Raw genomic sequence first — 18,795 nt, forward strand, 5'->3', positions numbered from 1 at the left:
TATTAACTACACTGGTTTTACAGTCTGCCATGTCACGACATACAGATGGAGAAAATGTCGTATTGATGGCTTTACTTTTCTCTGGATACTATTTAATACTACGTGTATTGACTGTTCATGAAATATATTCTGTGATTTTAAAGGAAACTAGGAGTTTTAAAAGTACTAAATCATGTTGTAATTAACATGATCTGATTAAAATATCTAAAATGAACAGACACTCTTTGATGACTGAACACCGGATTGAGAGAAGATATTGTTGCACCACGGCTTGGCCTGGTGCAAAGAACAGCTCATGTGTCGATTCAGCAGAATGACGTCACAAGGAGGGAAGTGCAAGTCAGCCCAAGAACTAGGCGCCATGGCACAACATTGATTTTTAATTACGCAAGAATAAGTATTCAGGACGCTGTCGACGCAGAAGAAGCCATCCAGCGTCTCTGAAAGTGGTAGTTGTGACACATTTCATCTCAGACGAGGCTCCTGGAGGAGCTGATAGGGAATAATGACAAGGCCATAATGATTCCATGGTTTCGCGAGAGTTACCCACTGCAGTTTCTGCCTGTTATGACTTGAAACGCAGAAATAATGCCATACGAAAAACACCAGGTAGACCAGCTCATATACTGTATATGGCGTGAGTTTTTTGTGCTTTGACAACGAAATATCTCAAAAACTACGATTACATGTTCAGTATTTTTGAAAATGTTATCCAGTGATACTAATGTTGACCGCCCATTCCCCCTGCCCCACCTCTAGGGTTTGGGATGGATGCAAAATTGAAATCTTAAATAGGAACATCCCATATTTATTGTACAATCACATGAATCGGAAAAACACATAACTTTTGTATTTATCACTCTTTTCTTTGTGCAATATATGGCCCTATTATCGACAAATAGTACAATTGAGTTCCAAAACAGTACTGCCTAGAGGATAATGCGACGGGTCAAAACCATAAAAACAGACGTGTGTGTAGCTGTTTTGAAACATTCATTCTTTCATTATTTGACCTGATGTCATTGTGTGCCCCCCTTCTGCCGAAAAGAAAACTTCCGTGACCCCCCCCCCCCTAAAACAAAAAAATTGTGATGGTGACGTCATGTAACATGGTGGGCTGTTAATGTATCGAGTCGCAGTTATTACGTGATCAGTCTAGTCTTGTGATTATAAGCCACTCCGAAAGTAAAGGAAGTCCTTGGTAAGCAAGGAAAAATATTTGCGACCTTTGCAGATTAGTGGATGCGGGCCATTATTTTGAGTGTAGCTTATCATTTTCACTCATTATCAAAAATAGTTACTCAGTCACGGTGTTAACGAACATCACTGATTTGTACGCCTGTAGCGTTCCCCATTGTCATTGCGCATAGGTTGGCATTTATATCAACGACGACAGTTACCGAACGGCGACAAACGCCCAGTTCCCAGAACCAGACAAAAAATAAAAAATAAGTTTTACCCAATAATCGTGCAATCTACACAGAACTTTAAAAAATATGAATAAAACAACTTCATTACCTTGATTACATTCCCTTGCTGCACACCATTTCTTCACCCGTATACGATTTTAGGACTCCTCTTCGCTTGCCATATCTAGGATAAACTTTCGCTGTGTCTTCATCCAGAAGAAATACTATTATTAGTTGAAATAACATACCACACGTAACATCAGAATCCATAAGGATCACACGCAGTATTTATATTTAAATCAGATTCACTATGTTTATTTTATATTGTTTCTTCGAAATAGCTTTTTATAATTTTACAGTATTTGTGGTGTCACCGTCAGACACCACACTTGCTAGGTGGTAGCTTTAAATCGGCAGCGGTCCATTAGTACATGCCGGACCCGCGTGTCGCCACTGTGTGATCGCAGACCGAGCGCCACCACAAGGCAGGTCTCGAGATACGGAATAGCACTCGCCCCAGTTGTACGGACGACGTAGCTAGCGACTACACTGACGAAGCCTCGCTCATTTGCAGAGCAGATAGTTAGAATAGCCTTCAGCTAAGTCAATGGCTACGACCTAGCAAGGCGCCATTAGTAACATTGCATGCATCTAAAGAGTCTCACTTGTATCGCCACAATCTCCAGATGTACCAAAAGGATGGATTAAAGTAAAGTATTCCAGAAGCTACGTACTTTTCTTTATAGCTTTCATTACGTATCCTGTTTCAGACCTCACGCACCCTGCTTTGGCTTAGCGTGTGCCTTTCGGCTTCCTCTCATTGTGTCTAGGCTGTCTTGTCTAGACACAACAGTATTACCTACATGTAAGGACAGTTAGCAGGAAAATAACAAGTTCTCTCTTATAATGCGACGTATTTATTAGAAAAATATTATTTCCACACACATATGGCAAGAAACAAACAAATAAATCAATGTAAAGATGAGCTTGCATATTTTTTACAAGATTTTGAATTCTTGGCTGAATAGTAGGAACTGCGCAACGTAAATCATTGGCAACACTGAGTTTGCTTCTAAGCTTATTTTTTATCGCCACTACCGCTTAAAATGCTCTTTTGCACAAATAAGTGCTTGAAAATGGTAAATACAGTTTCAGTGCTTGTTCTGCTGTGCTCGGATACACCGTGAGATATTTCACCCAAAATAAAGGCTTATCCATCTTCTCAAAGTCATACTTCGCTGCAGAATCATTTTCAATTTCTAAGACTTCCTCTTGTAGTCTATCTGGCAACACATCCACGTCAACGTGAAATGGAACCGTCGCTAACCTATAATAATCTTTATCATCACAACTGTTAGGGAAGTATCGTTCGAATTCATCAGTGAGGTGCTGCAAATGGTTTGATATTTTACTCTTAGTATCAGTATCCTTAAAATCGTTTTGAAATCGGGCTTCTTCCAGGATTCCAAACAATCTGGTAAAGCAGGAATAATTGCAGGCTAAAATTTTACATTTCCATAGTTGCAACTTATCAGTAAACGCTTTGATGGCATCCCGATGAAAAATTATGTTTGACTCTCCACCTTGTAATTTCAAATTCAATGTGTTTAAAGATTCGAAAATGTCTGACAGATAAGCCAATGCAACATGAACACCTGGCTTTCTAAATTCCACATACAGTTCAGTTTGTTTGTGATTTTCCAAAAACTGCATCACTTCGTCTCGAAGTTCAAATAATCTTCCCAGCATATTTCCTTTTGAGAGCCAGCGTACTTCTGTACGAAGTACTCTGCTCAGAACGAACACTTGTACTAGTTTCGCATTCACGTTTTGCACATTTTTCTGGTGACAGAGGGCATAACACTGGCGTCCAAATTACGAACCAGCCAGTTCATTTGAAGCGTATACAGTCTATTAAAGTCACTGTAATCGCATCACATGGGGATCCGCGGGTTGATACGGTAATAAAACGGCATTTTTGCAGTTACGTAGTATAAGTGATTATTACTCTGATGAACATAGCCTACTACGGCTAAAAGTTATTACATGATTACGTTCAGTTCATGTGTACAAATGTACGGAATAGTTAATACCTGACTTTTCTGTTTTCCAATTTTCAGACGTAAGTCGTTTACAACTCTGATATATTAGAATTAACGCATATCGCCTTCGTAATTTTGAGAGTTTCTGTGTGTGACATTCTAAACGTGACATTCTAAACGTGATCTTCAAAAGCTGTATGTTCTAGGATAGGTTATTGAGATAGGATTGCGGGAAGTGGGACGCCAAACGATTGCATTTAGCACCATAATCTATCATTAATACCTGCACATTCATTTTTATTAAAATATCGGTATTAAAAGAAATATTAGGTTTATACCACTAACTCCACCCGCGCCCCCCTTGCAACATCACCCCCCCCCCCCCCCCAGGGGGGCGCGCCTCCCAGTTTGGGAACCTCCGTCCTAGTGCAACTTAACCAAGACCCCCTTCTTGCAGACAATGGGATCCTCCGCTATATTCATTCCTCCTACCAACCTCAACTCTTCGCCATCTACACCCTCTCTCTCACGGCTCCTCGCTCCCTATCCCTCTCCATCCATCCCCACCCTCTCCCTCTTGTTACCAATATACTACCTACACACCAGATTCCTCCCGCCGTCTATCTTTCCCGCCTTCTCTCTTCCATCTACCCACCTCGAAGCCTACTTTCACCTCCACAGTTATCCCTACCCCTCAGTTCTATGGAAGATACTCCTTCTGCCAGAAATGCTTTTCACCCGTGCTGTTCCTTCATAATTTAAGTGAATGTGTAATGCTTCCTTGCTTTTACCTAGAGGCATTCTGTGAAGTCTTCTTTAAGTGTATTTATTTTTTATTTTTATATGTCCGTCTTTGATTCTTTCCATCTAAAATAGTAAATGATTTCACCTTAAAAATGCTCTTGCCTGAAGAGTGGAATATTGTACTACTATCAGCCCATCCATCACCCACACAGAGCGAGGGGGATCAAAGAGCAATAAACAGAAAACAACCTGATTCCGTTACTAGTTAGAATGCAGGCTATTACGTTGTTAGAGAATACTGAAATGATTTGTAAGTGTGGAGAAAGTGGCGGTACTGTCGATAATGCTGTAACCCTTTATGCTCATCGTTTTCCGGACGGGGTACGATCACGCATTTCTCTTTTGTTGGGTTACTCAACAGCTCTCCACCGAGGGAAGTGCACAACCACGATGGGGGAACTGTCAACCAACAGCTGCAGGAGTTACTAATGGAATGGCGGTATTAGCTGCAGTGAATCATAACCCACACATTAGTAATCAGCAGTTAAGTCGTGAATCGGTAATTAGTCAGTCTACTGTTTTCCGAATTTTGAAACGTAGGAAATATCATCTGTTCCATATTTCTCCCCATAAGGAACTTCATGGCAGTTATTTCGAGAGTGTTTGACAGTGAATGCAGAGGTAGCCCAGTTTCTTTGCTCATGTATTGAGTAGTCGTCCTCCACGACATCATGCATTAATGGAATGTGAAAAACACGCAATGGCTATGCCTAGTAAAACATCAGTGCCGGTGGACTGTGGATGTTTGGTGTATAATAATTAATGACAAACTGATCGGTTCATTCTTTTGTTGACGGACCTTAAATGGTGATAAATCACAACTATTCTTCGAGAACACACCTCAAACAAGTTTCTTTCACAATTACTGAACTTGTCTGGGTTTCCTTTTTTTCCAATAATTTTTTTTCTCGAGACAGTACCGCCTAGGAACTCAGTTGTATTGTTTATCGATTACAGCGCCATCTGTCGTGCAACAGAAAAAGCGCTGCATACAAAAGCTACACATCTTTTCCTGAAGAATTCGAATCGCAAATAATATAGGTTATTGCTATTTAAGAACTCAAAATTTCTCCACGCCCTATCCTCTGCGGGTGGTACAGCGTGTTAACATTGGTTTCGTCTGATAGAATTTTCAAAATATTGAACACATATTTTCCCACTCTTTAATCCGATGAGATTTTTTTGAAATATTTCAGTGTCTCAAAATTAAAAACGTCACGTTTTGTATACCACCCAAGTTTGACTCTCACAAGGAACATCTTGAGTACGAGGTCACAAAGTTCCAATGATATTTGCGGAATTCGACGCTCCACATGTTGTCTGCCATGCAACCACAAAATAGCTAAGCCGACGAGTAATTCACAACAATGCTACAGTGCTAGTTGCGTTCATACAAAACAGAGCAATAGGAACGATAAACAAAGCAAACATTGCATTATATCTGTCACAACAGTTGCCGAAGTAGACATTTTTCAGAAAGGAACCCAAGAAATTTGGCAGACCGAGTGAAAAGTGGCAGATGAAGTATTAGCGTTTCTTCAAGATGAGTTAGTGGAACGTGGTGTGTCATATACGTTCGTCTGTGCGCACAGTGTACATGAGGAGTACAATGATGATGATACGTGCTTGACAAATGAAAGTGATAGTGAAATAGGTGTTGAGCTATGTAGTTCCTCATCCTTGTCGGACAGGAAAGCACAAATTCTGTCTGTCTCCAATGAAACGTAATAAAGAGCAATTGTTGTCCAAGGAGTGGGTACGTAAGTGTAAGATCATCTGCAACGTTGTGAAAGAACAATTCTGATCTGATTTTGAATGGATCCACAGTAATACGAGCTGGTACTGCATAAGAAAAACTACAGAAATTCCAGGGGTACAAGCCGCATTTGATACAAACACTGGTGTTGGTGCGTCTCAGGGATGGTCGATACAATTTACAGGATGTGCATGGTAGTGACTTAATACGTTACGTACGTGAAACTGCGCACGGCGTAGGTTACAATGATTTCAATGGAAGCTGTGGATGGTTAAATAATTTAAAACAATGTTACAGGGTTGGTACACATAATATAACGAAATTTCAAACAAAGTGTCAACTTGCCGAGTCACAGCGGCCGGAAAAATTGTAAATGAGATAAAGAAACTTATCCCACCGTTCTGTAAGTAATTTGTTTTGAACACCACGAATGCATGTGGAAGAAACCGTGGAAATTAGAGGTATCAAGAGAGTCATATCAAGTATCATCAATGCCTTAAAGCATTCGTATACTACCATGCCTGTGGCAGGTCAGGAGCCGTCCGCTGTGGACGAGCGGTTCTAGGCGCTTCTGTCCGGAACCCCGCTGCTGATGCGGTCGCAGGTTCGAATACTGCCTCGGGCATGGATGTGTGCGATGTCTTCAGGTTAGTTACGTTTACGTAGTTTTAAGTCTAGGGGACTGATGACCTCAGATGTTACGTCCCATAGCGCTTAGAGCCATTTGAACCATTTTTGAATCTGGATGGTACATTGGCTGGAAATTTATTTATTCTGCTGCAAGATGTTGGAGGTGCTCTCCTCCCTACGAGTCTCTCTCACGGGTTTGGTCTTCCAGTAGGGAATGTTAACGTCACAGCAGAAAGAGTGGGGATGTGGGCATCGTGGTAAGAGCACTGGCTTTGGCCAAAAGCTGGTCAAAATGATATCATTTTTCTTTATACCTGGTCTGCGTATAAAAATAGTACTCATTCAGAACAAACAACCCCTCCTGAAAAGTGTGAGACATTGTAATTTATACTACCCGGAACCACTCGACAAATAAACATATTGTCGCACTATCTGCAGCTTCTCCTTGAAGGACCGCTAGTTTCACTGTGAGCTCTATGACAGAGAGTTTCCCATTCAGTTGCATTCCATCAGTTCTCATTACTCTTTAAAGCAATAGGATTTTATATGTGTTCCTTAAGAGTGAATATTTAGCCGGACGTCCTGCACGGTTTGTAACTCACAAGGAGCTCTCCCTCGATCTTAATAGATGGTGCGAATCTTTGTTATTACCGTGTTACGACACTTTACATTCGCAGTTCCAATTCAGGTGCCACTGCAAGTTAATAGAATGTTTTGAATATTTCTTCAATGTCAACGACGACCATTTTGTGCAATGTAGTACATACAGCCCATAGAAATTTGGTCTGTGCACCTCCCGGATACTGATTTTCTGTCGCCCTTTTAAAACACAGGGCAACGGCATTTCCGCAGTGGATACACCAGTTCCCGTGAGATCATCGAAGTTAAACGCTGTCGGGAGTGGTCGGCACACCTATTTCCTGTTTCCTACCGTGTGCAGCATATTTAGCAAGAGACAAGACCTCTTTAGACGAATTTTAGGGTCCACATGGACGTGTCAGGGAAGTGTCGGACATGTTAATGGTGACTTCTACCCGAATTCCGGTAGACACCACGTGCAAAATATTCACTCCAAAGTGAAAGTTCTCTCCTACCGTACATCTGTCGCTCTTTTCACGCTGTTTCTTGCATCCAATCAGATAAATATTTCATTAATTTTCACCTTCGTTTACCTCTGCGTCTGTGAATTTCACGACTTTTTTGTTAGGAGCAGCAAGAGAAAACACTTTTCCTAAATGAAGTTTCATTTCCCGAACTGTCATCACCTCTTCGCACCAGGATCGCAACAGTCTCATTATTCAACGTAATATCTAGCTAGTCTCTGGAACATCAGGAGCCATTGAGGCTATATATCTCAAAGAGAGAGCGCTCCGATTGGTATAGCTCGTAGTTCATCGTCCTGTGATAGATTTCAGGGCTCTTCACGAGGGCTCTAATGCGGGATTTGTGAGAAGCTTCTCAAGGGTGTTCGTAGAAAGAGATTATTCTGCCATCTTTAGTATCTCGTATCTCGTGAACTGAACGTAAAGTTTTATTTAATTCCAGCACCAGTTACTTCATATACGTGTACACGACTCTGAATTGTTCAAAACTAACTTTTAATGACAGCCAAAAAGTATCTTAAATTAAGAGACTTACAACTATAAGTGGTACAATTATGAATATTACTGCAAACTAACACGTGTTTACTAGGTTTGAGAATGATGAAAGTGTATTGTGTACGTGTGAGTCAACGGAACGTTTCAGATAGATTATAAAAAAGTGAGACAAAGATTTCGAAACCAGATTCCAGATACAGAATATGTTGAGCGTCAGATGGGGACTCTGGCCATTATGTATTGGTTATGAAATGCAGGTTAAAGAAGAAACTGGAGGAAGATGCGAAATTAAAGATTATGCTGCCTGATGGAAGTAGAAGAAAGACCAGTTTTTGACAGTTTAAAGGAAAACATTACGCAACGATGTACCGAAAAATGAGAGGAACTCAACAGAAGATGAACGGGTAGGTTGAGAGATGAAATAATGAAGGCGGCAAAGGATTAAACAGGCAACGTGAAATTTTCTAGTAGCAATCGCTGGATTATACACGAGATATTACATTTAACTGACGAAAGGAGAAAACAGAAACACGCAGCAAACAAGTCAGGTAAAAGAATATACTAACCGCTAACAACTAGACTCACAAAAGTTATAAGACGTTTTGGCAGGGAATATTAGAGGACAAATTCAAGGTTGAAGGAACGTGTATGGCTAGCGGAACTATAGATGCGGCCCACAGAAAAATCAAAGAGACCTGTGATGAAAAGAGAAGGAATTGCGTGAAAATTACGAACTATATTGCAAACCAGTACTAACCAAAGAAGGCTGAATTTTTGGAGAATATGTAGAAGAAGTATGCAAGGAAAATAAACCAGAAGGCTATACTGTAGAAAGGGACGAGAAACTAAATGTAGATGGAAGATGATATAACAGTGTTTGACGGACCATTGAAAGACCTAATTAGAAACAAGAAACATCGAGTTTACTATTTTCCTAGTTGTTGAGATCCTTCGCAAGAGCCTACAATGACCAAACTATTCCTCCCGGTGTGCAACGTACATGAGATTTTTCTCATTGCCGTCAGAGCTTAAAAATGAGTAAAAAATTCCATTTCCATATGATACAGGGTTGACGGGACTGCATTACCGAACTGTTAGTTTAATAAGTGATGGTTGCAAACTACTGGCACAAATTATTTACAGAAGAATAGCAAGTCTGGTAGAAGTCGACCTCGGGGAAGATCAGTTTGGGTTTTGGAGAAGTGTAGGAACATGCAAGGCAGTATTAATTTTGTTACGTATCTTGGAATATAGGTTTAACAAGGACAAAAGTTTATGGCACATATGGGTCTAGAGACAGATTTGGACAATGTTGACTGTAACCCATTCTTTGAAAATCTCGTGATGCAACTCATACAGGGAGCGAAAAGTTTGTTGCACAAAAACTATATTGTTGGCAAATGACATGAAATGGAAGCAGTAGCTGAGCAGGGAATTAGACACGAATGTTGCCTGTCCCGCATGTTAGTCGACCCGTTAATTCAGTAAGCAAGAGAGATAGCTAAGGAGAAATTCTGAAACGGAATTTATCCTTAGCAAGAAGAAATAAAAGCTTTAAGCATGTCTGATGATATTGTAGTTCTGTCAGAGATGGCAAAGGGCTTGGAACAGCAGTTGAACGGAATAGATAGCATCATGCAAATGATTAACACCAACAAAAAAGTAGAACTATGGTAATGGAATGAAGTCTAATTAAATCATGCAACGCCGAGGGTTTTTATACACAACGTGATTCAAAGTACCTGGACACCTGGCTGAATATGACTTACAAGTTCATGGCGCCCTCCATCGGTAATGCTGGAATTCAGTATGGTGTTGACCCACCCTTAGCCTTGATGAAACCTTCCACTGTCGCAGGCATACGGTCAATCAGGTGCTGGACGGTTTCTTGGGGAATGGCAGCCCATTCTTCACGGAGTGATGCACTGAGGAGAGATATCGATGTTGGTCGGTGAGGCCTGGCACGAAGTCGGCGTTCCAAAACACCCCAAAGGTGTTATGTAGGATTCAGGTCAGGACTCTGTGCAGGCCAGTCCATGACAGGGATGTTATTTTCGTGTAACGACTCCTCGACAAGCCATACATTATGAACAGGTGCTCGATCGTGTTGAAAGATGCAGTAGCCATCCCCGAATTGCTCTTCAACAGTAGGGAGCAAGAAGGTGCTTAAAACATCATTGTGGGCCCGTGCTGTGATAATGCTACACAAAACAACAAGGGGTGCAAGCTTCCTCCATGGAAAACACGATCACACCATAACACCACCGCCTCCCAATTTTACTTTTGGGACTACACACGCTGGAAGATGACGTTCACCGGGCATTCGCCATACGCACACCCTGCCATCGGATCGCCACAATGTGTACCGTGATTCGTCAACCCACACAACGTTTTTTCAATGTTCAATCGTCCAATGTTTACGATCCTTACACCAAGCGAGGCGTCGTTTGGCATTTACCGGCGTGATGTGTGGCTTATCTGCCGCTCTACCATGGAATCCAAGTTTTCTCACCTCCCGCCTAACTTTTATAGTATCCGCAGTGGATCGTGATGGAGTTCGTAATTCCTGTGTGTTGGTCTAGATAGATGTTTGCCTATTACACATTACAACCCTCTTCAACTTTTGGCGGTCTATTCAGGTGACAGACGAGGTCGGCCTGTACGCCTTTGTACTGTACGTGTTCCCTCACGTTTACACTTCACTATCACATCGGAAACAGTGAACCTATGGCTGTTTAGGAGTGTGGTAATCTCTTCTACAGACGTATGACACAAGTGACACCTAATCACCTGACCATGTTCGAAGACCGTGAGTTCCGCGGAGCACCCGATTCTGCTCTCTAACGGTGTCTAATGACTAACTTACTGAGGTCGCTGATATGGAGTACCTAGCAGTAGGTGGCAGCTCAGTACACCTAATATAAGAAACGTATGTTTTTGGAGTGTTCGTATACTTTGGATCACATAGTGTATGAATATATCACATATACTAATAGTAATCGATTAGCTTTCCCATTTGAAGAGCAAAGTAACTGATGATTGCAGAAGCTGAGAGGATATAAATTGCAGACTGACAACAGAATTAAAAAGAGAAATTTGTTAAGATTTTAGAAATATTTTCTTAGCTTATTTGTATAGAGAGTAGCCTTGTACGGAAGTGAAACGTGGATGGTAATTAGTTCAAGCAATAGACAAGTTACCAGAAGCTTTTGAAGTTTGATGCTGTAGAAGAGCGTTGAAGACTAGTTTGTCAGATCGAATAACTATTGAGTGGGTACTGAATTAGACTGAGGAAAAAAGAAATTTGTGGCACTACTTGATCCAAAAAAAGGGAACGAGTGATGGGACTTATGCTAAGGCCTATAGTGATCGTCATTTGTAGGAATTGTAGGGGGAGGCCGACGGTTCAAAAAAGCAAGCAGGTTCAAACGGATGTAGTCTCTAGCAGATATTCAGCGACTTGCACAGGTTAAACTACCATGGGAGCTGCATAAAACCAATACTCCGATTGAAGGCCACACAAGGCAGCAATAAGAGCTCGTTTTAAATTTTATACGACGGGATGGAAAAAAACTGGAATTATTTTTTTCAAGCTGTATATTTTCAAATCGTTTACAAAACAACCTTATCAACCTTCGAAATACTTTCCCTTACACCTAATATATTTGTCCCACTGGTGCTTCCACTGTTCGAAACATTTTTGTAATGATCTTTAGATAGCTCCTACCTCGTTTTTCTCTTGACTTCTTCAAGGTTGTCAAATCAGTGTCCTTTCATGCACCTTTTCATGAGCGAAAGTAAGCAAAAGTGGCACGGAGCCAGGTCAAGCGAGTAAGGTGTGTGGGGCAGCGGAACCTTGCCAAACTGACAGTGCGTGCAGATGCAGGAGCAAACTTTGCAGCAACCCTTTTCACTTCCAAATATTCCGTTAAAATTCGCTGAACCGAGCTCCAAGATAGCCCAGTAATCTTTGACAGTTGGTCAATTGTCTATCGATGGCCTGTGGCCACGAGCTCTAGACTTAATTCAATATTTTCGTCGATTCGGGCAGTTGATGGACATGTGGGAACGAGGTTTTGTCATCAATCGACATGTCGCAATTTTAAAATCGAGCAAACCGCTCGTACATTTGAGTTTTTCTCACAGTGTCATCTTGGTATGTTGTTTTCAACATTAAAACTATTTCAGCAGCAATGTTATTCCGAATTTTTTTGGGCACTAACTCGTATATATATAAAAGAAATACGTAAGGTAATTCCTAGGCTTTATCCATATAAACTGTTAACACCGTATTCATTAAAAAAGATCGCCTTGCCTTTTGTATCCCGCCTGGGAGTTGGCGCGTAGGTAAGGAAAACGAACAGGAAAAGGTACTAATCTCTCGGTACTGCCTATACTGTTAAAAGCACCTTCACTAGTGGATAAACATATGCAAACATATTACATAACTTGCAAGGTGGGATGCTGAAGCGAAGTGTCCTGGCTGTCTGCACCTGATGAAATGGGCTGAATCTGTAGCGATGCCCGTAGAGCTCCTCAGCGCCGGCTAGAGGGCGCTGTCGTCGGTGTCTGTCGTAGTGCCAAACTAAGCAGTGGCATTGTAGCTATCGATACCACATTACCCATTACTGAAACAGTATATTTTTACTATATAACCACGTTATTTAAATATTCTAGCACTCCAGTGTGATTGTAATGAAGTGTATTCCGTATAAAGTTAGTCATGAATGTTATAGCTACAGAAAAAAATGTTAAAAATGTTTCCTTGTGAGTGTTAACTTTTGTTGAATTAAATTGGTTGTTGTACCGTTTAGAATTACAGGACATTGAATAAGATTTTCCCAAGCATTCTTTAGCTGAATACTTCTGTTAACAGTTACACTTCTTGAACCCTTCTCCTCCAACGAAAGATAGTTCGGCAACCACTTCCTATACATTAATGTCTGCCTACTTCTTCGAACCCATAAAATTTTCTTTGCAAATTGTAAATTTCTGTTCTAGTGTATCACTTCAGCGTGCCAGGTTTGGCACAAAGTTTACAAGATTCGTCATCAAATGGTTCAAATGGCTCTGAGCTCTATAAGACTGAACTTCTAATGTCATCAGTCCCCTAGTACTTAGAACTACTTAAACCTAACTAACCTCAGGACATCACACACATCCAAGCCCGAGGCAGGATTCGAACCTGCGACCGTAGCAGTCGCGCGGTATTCGTCATCCTGAATCTTTATCACCACTGCTGTGCATCAGTTCTTACCCCGTCTGCATCCGACACTTTAAATCTTACGTTCTGTTCAACTGAAAGTTTTGGAATTTTGTCACATGAGGCTGCTTTCATTTTCTTTGCTTGCGACTGAAGATCCGTTTTGTTAACACTGTTGGAAGTTATCAGCATGTCGTCACAACCATCAGTCGGTAGCCGTGTTTCGCTCATAACTGCCGTCAAATCCTTTGTCCCGGTGCTTCTTCACTTCCGATGTTAAGGATACCATACACTTCCAACGACGGTAGCAAACATATTTTTTTTTTTTGGCAACGGTTTTTGCATGTTTCACATCACTTAACAAAATATTATATAGCTCAGTAGTTACATAAAAAACTGTCCTTCTTATTCACCGATTCACTATTCATTGATGCACTTAAAAGTCGATAAAAATTTTTACGCATAACATCACCCAGTCTGATGCAAAGCTGAACAAGAACCAACATCGCTAAAGAGAACCGCAGAAATGACCGTACATGTGGGAACAATACTCGACACAGATTGAAGCAACGCGCTGGTGAGCGTGTAACACCACAGCTCTAATACTGTACTGATTTATTTTGCCTTTTGTTTTATTTAATGTTATAACATTGAGTATCTGTAAATGTGTTTGAATCGATAACACAAAATTGTATACTCCTTTCTTTGTTAATACTTTGATGTCATGATTTGATTCTATGCAATGTAGTATATGTGTCATTTAAATTCTTTGTCCCATTTGGAGGGAACAAAACGTACTGTATATAATTGTAATTTCTGTGTGAATAATTTTTTGTAGAAATACTAATATGTGCTGTTTTATTTAAAATGTTGGAGGGCAGCGTGGAGGGTAAAAATCGTAGAGGGAGACCAAGAGATGAATACACTAAGCAGATTCAGAAGGATGTAGGTTGCAGTAGGTACTGGGAGATGAAGAAGCTTGCACAGGATAGAGTAGCATGGAGAGCTGCATCAAACCAGTCTCAGGACTGAAGACCACAACAACAACATTTAAAATGTTTGTTTGCTGTTATGTAAACTGCTGACCTTCACTTAGGATTCTTAGTTATTCTGTATGTAAAAGCTGTGTGGTTCCCCTCGGGAACAGAACTAAGTAGCCCGCGCAAATTGTGGTTGGCCTAGGTAGAAAAGGTGGAACCAAGAGTCAGTCGGGGACGAGCTACGAGTCGGGAACGAGCTACCAAACTGTGCACTGACATGTAAAAGATGCATATTGAGCCGGTTCCGAGAGAGGCTTTTTTCTGCTACTTTCCAATGCCTCGGATGGATGGATAAATAGCTGGAACTATTTTGGAATTTTTATCTATCATCGCCACCAAGAACTGACAGATTCCAGCAATTCTACCTGCAATTCCACCTACCAACATGCAGTTGCCACCTCATTGCGCAATTCATTGCATCGGAATGCTACAACGACGTACAGTGAAGGATCAGCTTAATGGAGGTGTTAGTGTGCTCAAATATAAGGTAATTTATAACTGAACTTATGTACCTACCTTGATTTTTTTCCTTATCATCACACCTCTCAGGTTCCTCTCCGTTTTAACTAAAGCGATTAACGAGTATCCCTACTGAAAGATTATTAAAGCCCAGTGTTTTGCTAGTTAATGGCTCTTGAACATAGTAAAAAGAAAGTTAAAGTTAATGTGGCAAGAGAGTGAGTTAAAGTAAGTGATGCTTGCTGAAAATAGTTTTCCTAGTAAAACTGCTTATTAATGTGTTGTTGCCAACTTCAAATTAAAAGTTCTTAAGACTGAGGCTTATAAAGTTTTGCTTAGTAAATGATCACATTACTGCCTGTTGTAAATCGCAGTAGGTGAGTCAGTATCTTACATATATGTTAATTTTGTCTCTCACTGTAGTAAAAGTGGAAAACTGCAGTTGTGGAACGTTATATACTCATGTTTGCTAAGTGTTTGTCTCTCTTGTGTATTAGAAGTGCATATTAATAGTATAACAGGATCCACAGTTTGTCTATTATGCTAATGCTAGGTAACAAGTAATGGGAAGACCACTATTTATGAAAACCATAATTTCTTTATTCAAAAGATAGTGAGAAGCAACCTGTTAGTGGATTCCAATTTACTTCCATTTCAAATAGCAAAGTATTTAACTGTGAGAGACTTGACCTATATTCAATTAATGATTCTGCAGTGAATAGTAATAATAACGTTATAAAGACCATTCAGTTTGTGTAAGCCCTGAAAGTAATAGTGTGTTTCAGTATCTGTTATAATTTTGCAAATAGTTTGTGCTGCTCTACCTGTTAGTTTCAATCTTACCGTAAACATGTGTATGTGTCAGAGTTCACTGCACTCCCATGTGACAAAGTATAGGTTGTGTTTATCCATTAAAGTTACTAATAACTATTTTCTTAAACGAGAATGTTAATCACTCTCTTGACTAGTTAGGCTGGCGACCGTTTTCTTTATCCGTTAAACAGTGCAGATAGGCAAAATTTTGTTTGTTACTGTTCAAATATTTACGTAATTCTGACTTTCATTTCCGATAAGCCACCTCCGTTAGGTACAACACGGTCAACATAACAAAATTCCTCTCAGAGGGTAACACTGCTCTGTTGCTTTATACCATAATTGCTTTAACAAAATAGTTTTATTTCACGACCTGCCTACAACTTTAAGGTTATGGTACAGCAGTAGCAGACAGGAGTGTTATACGTGGTTTTTCCGTGACAGGACTATTTGTTCTGTTGAGGCACAGTACGTAATAAACCAAATATGGTACTTGAATGTATAAGCTACGTAAATGCTGTTGCAGTGTTATACGTGGCGCCGCGTGACAGGATGTTGTTCAATTTGCACCCACCGCCGGAAAAAACTATAAGTATTTAGCATTTTACAAACATAGAGTGAACATAAAACGTCCAGCCGCACGAACCTGTACATTATTTGACAGAACGGATAGTGAAAGTTCAACTTAAATTGAAAATTAAAGATATCAATACTTAATAGCAACTAAAATGGACAGGAAGCTAGAAATGAATCTAGATACGCGAGAGCAGAATGCAATCGAGAGTAGTTCAGGCAGCACACCAACAGATGGCACTATGCGCGAGTTAAATTACGTACGATACGACGCCGATGTCAATAAACAGATAGAAGCTATGCATGTCGCCCGTACTAAGCAAGGCAATATGAGCGATGTTGTGGAAGACAGTGGCTATGTTAATGAATCGCGGGATATGTTTGAATCACCAAAAACTGAAAGGGAAGTAGGACTCGAACACGAAAATGCGGTAGAAAACAAAAGTGAAAAGACACCAGATGTGACTGATTTGTTCAGGATGTTGTCTGCGCAATTTACAACACAAATTGCAGCACTGGGACAACAAAATACAGCGCAAAATGCAGTACTAGGTAGTGATATTAGTAAACAAATGCAAGAGCAAGGCAAAAATCTTAGTAAACTGATTGAGAAGGTTGATGTAAAAGTAGACATTGTGAGTAATGAAATTAAAAACCTTAAAATCGAAATTATTGTCATCAATGGCAATATTGCCAACATACAAGGACAAATTGATGACATTAACGAAAGATTTGACACTGAAGTAATTAAAATTCAAGATCAAATAGAACCCTTAGGTATTCGGTATTAAATTCTAAAACAAACCGACTGTAACGCGGAATTTGCACAGATTAAACAGTCTGTAACAGAAACAAGTAGAGAACTTACCAAACAGATTGTTACTTGCGAAAAGAAGTGCGAACATAACACCTCACAAATCCAAGGCAAAATGTGTGACTTGGAAAGAAAAATACAAACAGGATCTACCCATTTTACTGAAAGAATGCCTTTAAGTAAAATATTAGAGGGCGAGGAAAAATTCAACCCTGCAAAGAGACAACGGTTGGCACCCTCTTGATTTTGTAAAGAATTGCGAAAGGAATTTTCCTGAATATTTGACTGACCAGGAAAAAACGTACCGCGCCACGGCTATAGCCCCGTGGTAATCCATACATCAAATGGGCATCTGCCAACTCCGCATTTGTAAACATTGCACTGACTGCAAAACCACGTTCGTGATGAACACTAACCTGTTGATGCTACGTAATGATGTGCTTGACGCTTGTACTGTAGAGCAATGAGTCGCATGTTAACACAAGCACCGAAGTCAACATTACCTTCCTTCAATTGGACCAACTGGCGGTGAATCGAGGAAGTACAGTACATACTGACGAAACTAAAATGAGCTCTAACATGGAAAGTAAGCGTTTCCGGACACATGTCCACATAACATCTTTTCTTTATTTGTGTGTGAGGAATGTTTCCTGAAAGTTTGGCCGTACGTTTTTGTAACACCCTGCATACAGGTCCCCTGAGATGATGGACTCGTCCATATCCTTAAACGAGAAGTGACGAGTATTGTGATATTTGGAAAATAAGCATACATAATAAACTTTTCGTAATGAGTTATTCGAATGGGAATAAGCATTCATCACAATTTGTACTAGTAAAAGTGTTCAGACTGTATTACCTAAGAAAACTGTTGTATGCGACGTCATGGACAATAGAAAGTTTAGTTATAGAGTAGTAGCAGCTCTTCATTCAGAGATCGCGATGAAAACAGACCTAGAGCAGCTCACGCAATCGACGTCGGTAGCATCAAAGTGGCGTACTAAGATGTGACAGAAGCTATAGTGTCTTTGACGAATGAAATATGTCAATCGAGTAGGAAGTGACTTTTTATACTGTGAAAAACTGTTTGATTTTTTGTGATAACATTACTTCCAGGCTTAGACGTAACGGTCGTCCCGCCACGAATGAGTGTGTAATACGTCACAAAAGTGGAGAAATCTGTGTTGATATAGTGCCGAAGCACAGTTTCAAAATCCTGGCATTTAGAGTAGAATGTGGCAGGAATATTTTAGCAGTTGTCTGTAGAGTCGAGCACCCAACTTTCGCCCGTGCGTTAAATTTTACATGGGTTTCACGAGTTTACGGAGGGTACATAAACGTCTTCAGCGAGTGAATATACGGGAGTGGATGCAAGGATACTTTATCGCCGTTCTGGGAAATGTCTTAGTGGGGGTGCTTCGTCATTGGCTTCCTCCGATGTGCTACGAAGTGACAGGAGTGTGCAGTGTAGTGTTGTGTCTGTGTTACTGTGGGGAACAGAAAGAAGAGGTTCAAACCCGCTGTCGAACAGCATCAAGACGTTCGCCGAGCTTAACGCCCCGTCTGACGAAAGGACCAGCATGAACAGTGTCACCAGGACCTCATTTCATGAGACTGCGGACAGGTTTGGAATATAATCGAACCAGGAAATTGGCGC

Source organism: Schistocerca serialis, chromosome 7, assembly GCF_023864345.2.
Source record: "Schistocerca serialis cubense isolate TAMUIC-IGC-003099 chromosome 7, iqSchSeri2.2, whole genome shotgun sequence".
NCBI classification, from domain to species: Eukaryota; Metazoa; Arthropoda; class Insecta; order Orthoptera; family Acrididae; genus Schistocerca; species Schistocerca serialis.